Source organism: Falco biarmicus, chromosome 20 (genome assembly GCF_023638135.1).
Source record: "Falco biarmicus isolate bFalBia1 chromosome 20, bFalBia1.pri, whole genome shotgun sequence".
Lineage (NCBI taxonomy): Eukaryota > Metazoa > Chordata > Aves > Falconiformes > Falconidae > Falco > Falco biarmicus.
The window spans coordinates 1,578,293-1,584,763 of record NC_079307.1 but is presented as its reverse complement, the minus strand read 5'-3'; positions in this window follow the sequence as shown (position 1 = coordinate 1,584,763).

Genomic DNA, 6,471 nt, shown 5'->3' with positions numbered 1-6,471 from the left:
GATTTTACGGTGCCACTCGAAGACCGACAAGCGTCGATAGCGTAGGTAGGGCGAGTACCGAGCGCTGGGGTCCTTTATAGGAGTTACAGGTTTGTGGGGTCCTTTATAGGAGTTACAGGTTTGTGGATAGTTTTCTTCTATAGAATATAAGCGTACCTGCAACTGGTGGAAACTGGAAAGTGGTGAAAGCGGTGCACAGAGCTGGTGGCAATTGCTGTTTTTATTTTAGGCTTTGCTTGTGCCTAGCACTTAGTCAAGAAGCTTGGGTTTTTCTTAACAAGCTGAGGATTTTCCCATGGATCGCTTTCTTTGCTTATCCTGTCTGTGCTGCCAGTGCTGTGTAACCGGTAGCTTGACTGTAATGCTGAAGTAATTCTTAAAATATCGTCTGCTAAATAGATCGGTCATGATAGGATAAAGCAGTTTTCCATGAAAGATGAGTGGGATCAGACCTTGGATTCGGTCAAATGGGAGCCCGCACAAGAAGGGGGAAATAAATCTTTGTACGGTGTGGCCGTGCAAAGGACAAAACTAGAAGCAAGCCCAATGGTGCGTCGCTAAGATAATTCCAGAAATATTTAGGGCAGGGTGGAAAGTTGGTAGCGCTTAAGAAGTCTGTGGCAGTGTAATGCATCATGCGATGGGAAGCTTTGTGTTTTGTCGAGGATGGCTTGGGAAGCCGTTTCGTGGCTCGTCTGCCATGAGTGGGGTCTGGAACCCTCGTTCTCCGTCCTGGTTTGACCAGGCGTAAGGAGCGATGCTGCATTCACGCCTCTGCCAGGGAAAGGGAGGGTGCCTGTGGGGCCGCGCTCCCATCCCGCTACCCTCTGCGTGCAAAGGGCTGAACCCCTGCTTTCTGGGGAGGGGTTTCTACGTCCCGATGAGCACTGTGGTTGTGTCAGGGGGTGGGGGGGGGCAGAGCCAAAGACCATGACTAATGGTAACATCAAGAACCGCCTTCTGCATGGCCTGATTCACCCGCTGCTTGTACAGATTCAGTCTTTCCTGCAGGAATGTTTGATAATGCAGCGCACACCGCTGAGATCACCCTTCTGGCAAGCGCCTGCTGTGGTATGAGACCCAGGCATCTGGCAACACGTTGCTTATTGCAGTCTCCAAGGCAACCCTCCATGCTGTTCTTCTTGGGAAGCTCTGCCTGCTCCTAAAGAAGCTGTCCTCCTCCTCCTCCTCCTCCTTACTGTACGCGCGGCAGATGTGAAAGATTTTTACCTGTGCCAATGAACTCTAGGCAGGGACGCTGTCGTTCCACGGAGCAATGCTGCCACGAGTATGGCATTTCCCGCTGGAAGATGCCGCCTGTCCACTCCCTGTGTCACAAAATGTCTTTCTCTCCTGCTAGCTGCTCTCTCCATGTGCTCTCCAAGCCCGTCACTGTCTCTGTAGCCAGCTGTGTTTGCACGAAGAGTCTGGGCTGCCACGAGGATGGCTGGAGGCTTCTGCCGTGGCAAGGCTTTGCATCGCTGGCGCGTGCCGCAGAAAGAATTAATTTCAGATGAGGGGTCCCAAGGTGGATGTACCATTCGTGCAGTTGTTCGCAGCATTAAAACACTTGTGCTCCTGGTAAGGAAACAGCTGAGCTGCAGCTCGGACGGCCGTGTCCCACAGTGGCTTGTCTGAGCTTCTCTTGAGCAGGAGCTGCCCGTTGTGTCCTCGGGAGGAGCAGCCACCGTCTCCGTTGTGGGTGTTCAGCCTGGCAGGTCAGAGGGGCAGTTCCCTGCCTCCAGCCTTCCACGAAGGAGTCCTCTGAGTTGCTAAAGCTCAGCCTGGAACTGCGGCTTGAGGCGTGTGTTCTGCTCCCGCAGCTGGTGGGGAGGCTTCTCTTCTGGTTCGTTTTGGGGTTCTTCTATTGGTAATACAGAAACTGGGGTCTGGCGTTCCCTCCTGGCTGAGGGCTGGGCTGAGGCCAGTGGTATGAGGGTCACCAAGGCTCAGTGCTGGGTCCTGCGCGTGGGTCACACCAGCCCCGTGCAGTGCCACAGGCTTGGAGAATGACAGCTGGAAAGCTGCCTGGTGGGGAAAGACTGGGAGATGCTGGTCAACAGCCGGCTGAACACGAGCCAGCAGTGTGCCCCGGTGGCCAACAGCATCCTGGCTTGTGTCCAAAACAGTGTGGCCAGCCAGGACCAGGGCAGCAATTGTCCCCCTGTGCTCAGCACTGGTGGGGCTGCACCTTGAATCCTGTGTCCCGTTTTGGGTGCCTCAGTACAAGAGGGAGCCCAGAGACGGGCAGCGGAGCTGGTGGAGGGGCTGGAGCACAAGTCAGCTTAGGAGGAGCAGTATCTTCTCCCAGATAATGGGACAAGAGGAAACTGCCTCAAGTTGCACCAGGGGAGGTTTAGATTGGACATGAGGAAAAATTCCTTTACTGAAAGGTTAGTCAAGCGCTGGGACAGGCTGCCCAGGGAGGTGGTGGAGTCACCGTCCCTGGAGGGATTTAAAAAACACTTGGATGTGATGCTTAGGGACATGGTTTAGTGACAGACCTGGCAGTCCTGGGGTAATGGTGGGACTTGATCATCTCAAAGGTCTTTTCCAACCTAAATGATTGTGTGACTGTACTTTGGTGGGGTGAGCAAGGCAGGGGGGAAACTCCATATGCTGATTGTGTGAAAGAACCCCCCTGCTAGGTTGTATATGGACCTGAGGCCAGAGGACTCTGTCCAGCTTTGCTTAAAAATGGGCATTTAGTGTATATTCTTGATCTTGGGGTCACCGGTGCATGGAGAGAGCCTCCCATCCCTTTGGAGAAAGCCAAAGCCGCTGTCTCAGAGTAGCTGAACCATCCGACAGCTGCGGTTAAACGAGGTGACGGCAAGAGCTGGCTTAGCTAAAGCATCTTGTGTTCCCCGCGGGTGACAGCGTGCTCCTGAGTTATAAAAGCTGCTGTCATCCTTGTCCCCCCCACTCTGAGCCCCGGGAGGGAAAGTGCTGGATTAGGTGCAGGTTCATTGCGCAGGTGGCTGGCTCGGCTGCTGGGAACCTGCTCTCCTGCCGGCCTTGCTGTCCAAGTCCGTGCTCCCAAAGCCGGGCAGACCCTCCACGCTGCACGCCTTGGTCCCCACGTTGCTCTCTCTGCCCTGGGTTTCTCCCAAGCCGTCTGCCATCCGCACCAGGCAGCCGGCACGTGTTCACTCAGGCGCTTTCCAGGAACTCTGCGGCGGCTGCCGTGGCTGCGAGTGGTGTCGCCTGATGTTTCCCGAGGGGTGGAGGGGAGGAAAAAAAGGTGTTTCGCTATCAGGGTGATAGTGCAGCGCTCACGAGGCACTTGGAGCTGGTTTGCCCAGCGCATCCAGGATCTGGGCCTGGGGGTGGGAGGGGGGAACCTGCCCTTCCAGGCAGCAGAGCCCCAGTTTAGCAGCACAATCTAGACTGGAGTCACTGGGCAGAGAAACCAAGCGGGGCCGAGGCATTTGGCACTTCCAGTGAGCCTTCAGCTGTGATAAGATAAGAGTTTGAGTAACTGTGAGCCTGCCTAGTGGATTGAGATCATTGTTGTTGAAGGATGTTATGGAGACAATCCACTTACAATCTTGGCTGCTGTGCTGGATTTAATTTTTTTCTTTTTTTTTTTTTTTTTTTCCCCCCTGCTCATCTCCCCATCAGCAAGCTGGGGAATACGTGTGGGAAACAAATCGGCAGACAGACAGTGGCATGTGAAGTGATTCTCCCCGCTGGCACAGATGCGATTGCAAAGCAATCGTACAAGTGGTGATTTTGAAGGCCAAAGATAACTTGCTGCTTGCTTGCCTGCAAGCCCTAAAATGGTTTGGAGGAAGGAGGCGAGAACTTCAGCCTGCTAGTTTGTGAGGGATGTTGGACGCTGCATAGCTGCTTTTTTTTTTTTTTTTTTTTTATATTATTCAAGTGCTTTCTTTGGAGCTCGTGAGTAGTGGGGACAGGCTGGTGCTACAGCATGTGATAGTGTGAACTGAAGCTTTACCGGTGGGCAGGCGCTTGTGTTGGTGTGAAAGGCTGTTGTTTCCCAGATAAGCCAAGCCCCCCTTCAGCTCTGCTTGGGCAGCACGCAGGCTCTCCATCCCCACCAGGTTTTCTGGGCGTCTGCCGGAGGAGAAGGAAGCGACGTCTCCCCTAAACCTCGCCACGCTCAGTTGCAGGAATGAGCAAAGAGCTGGTGTAACGATGTAAAGCAGGACGTGATCCAGCATGGTGGTGGTGCCGGCCTTTGTGAGCACGAAGGAGATGTGCTGCTGGAAGGGCCAGCCTGGAGCGAGTGCGGGAGCTGGGGAGCCGTGGTGGTGTGCCTTGACCCTGGGTCAGCCCCCTGGGGCTGGGAGGGGGGCAGGGGCGCAGATCGCAGCCTGGGCATGGGGTGCAGCTGCTGCGGCCATCGATGGTGGCATGGAGAATGTTCCTTGGCAGCCTGCCCTCTGCGATGTGCCAGCCTGGGGCTCTGCAGGGTGCCTCCGAGCAAGGCTGAGCCTTAATGCCTTGTCTGAAGAAAGCTGCCATCTTTTAGGTGGAAAAAAATAGGAGCAAGTGCTTTGTGTGTCCTGGGTCTAATCCTTTTTGGCACCAAGAGGACTCTTTAAGCATCCCAAGACTGCTGTAGGTGTGAAACTGCCTGGAGTAGCACATGGCATCCCAAAGAAGAAGAGGTGGGAAGCAGGATGGTCCACGGAGCTCAGGGCGCAGAGGGAGACCCCTGGTCCGGTCACCTTGATGTGCACATCTGGGGGGGCAGCTGGGCTGCCCCAGCCAGGCTGTGCCAGAAGGCTTTCCAAGCAGTTGTGTGGGATGTTTTCCTTTGATTCATCAGCTGTAATTTCTCCCGAAGTCTTGGCATGCTTTCCCGGTGGCTTGCCTCCTGCAAGTCATCTGTTCCCATTTGGGACCGGCTGCTCGGGGTGCTGACCTGCAGGCAGCCTGGCCTGGGCTCGCTTCCAGGGGACGCAGCCTTTCCGCCCCTTGCCCCCCACAGCTATCCCGAGAGCTCCCAGCAGCGTGAAATCCTCTCGGCTCCCAGTTCCCTGACCCCGTTGTTTGCCTTGGCTTCTTGGGGTGAGAGGTTGCCCCCAACGATGGTGCTGGGTTCCCGGATCTCTTTACTTTTCTCACAGTTTCTAAGACGACCGGTGCAGCGAGACGCAAATGTCAGACCCTCTTGTATTTGGTGCGCCTGGGGCCGAGCCTGGCTCTGCTCAACCTCTGAGCTGCTGCTGGGTTATACAAACCCCTCGTAGTGCCACTTCTTGGCATGACTGTTCCTAGTTTCCCATCCCCAGTTTAGCACCGGTTCACCCCTACCAGCTCCGAGTACAAACTGGGGCTGGGTTTACGGTGCCTCAATCCCACGGTGTCGGGATGCGCCGCATCAGAAGGCGACGTGGGGTTTGGGACCCGACAACTGGTGTTATTTTGCAGTGAGACGAGTGGAGGACTGTTTGCTCTGGTGCCTCTTGAGTGCGGAGGGGCTTGGGAGCTGCTGGGGGACTGGGTGGTGGGGGGAAATAATGAAGTGGGCTGCTGGCCATGGGTCAACTCTTGGACTCGGACCTCTAACCTGAGGGATGGGACTTTCCAGGCTGATTCAGAGCTGCTTTTCCCCCACAGAACCACATTTAGGCACCTTGCAGGCAAGGCCAGCTGCATCCAGTGCTGCCTACGCTTGTTCCCCTTCCCTGCCTGCTCATTCTTTCTGGCTCCGCTTGGCTCCCTCCCCTCCGGCCTTGGGGAGAGGGGTCTGGGGCTTGCAGCCCTTGGCCCTTCCCTGGAGCTCCTTCCCGGTGATGATGCTTCAGGAGCCCTTGTGCCTTGGCCGAGAGAGACATCTAGTGGGGTCGGAGCTCAGCGACCTGGGATTTTTTATTTCTTGCATTTTTATTTATTTTTAATCCTTGGGAAGGACTGGTTTCTGTAGGAGCAGGAACCGAGGCTGCTGTATCCCTTGCCTGGGGGCACCCTGGCCCTGGGGTGGTGGGCCCATTCCTTGGGTGCTTCTCTCTCTCTCCTGGCACTGCTGGGGCTCTTGGTTCCGCTGACGCTCTCTGGAGGTGGCTCCTCCAACGAGGAGGTGTTTTCTGTCCTAATCTTGCGGGCTGGTCAGCACCTGGGTGCTGAAGGAGACCCCCCCACCCCCCCCTTCGGAGGGGGGTGTCAGAGAGGAGCATGCCTGCGAAACGCTGGAGCCACAGCACAAGCACCGATCTGATGTGGATGGATCCAGAGCCGCCCCTGCCCCTCTTACATCTCCCAGCTTCCCCCAGGCAGGGCGAATCTTTCACTTAATGCTTTGCCTCTTGCTGAAGTCCTGTTCTTGGCACCCCTCCTCCTCCTCTCCTTGCGATAAGCCAGGAATAGCGGGGGGAGGGTGGCGCGGAGGGGAAAGCTTGCTGGGTTCTTGGGGAGACGCTGGGTCTGCCTCCCCGCCAGGGGCCACAGCCTGCGGGTCTCCGGTCCTACCCGCTGCTTCCCAGAAGGAAGCAGAAGGAT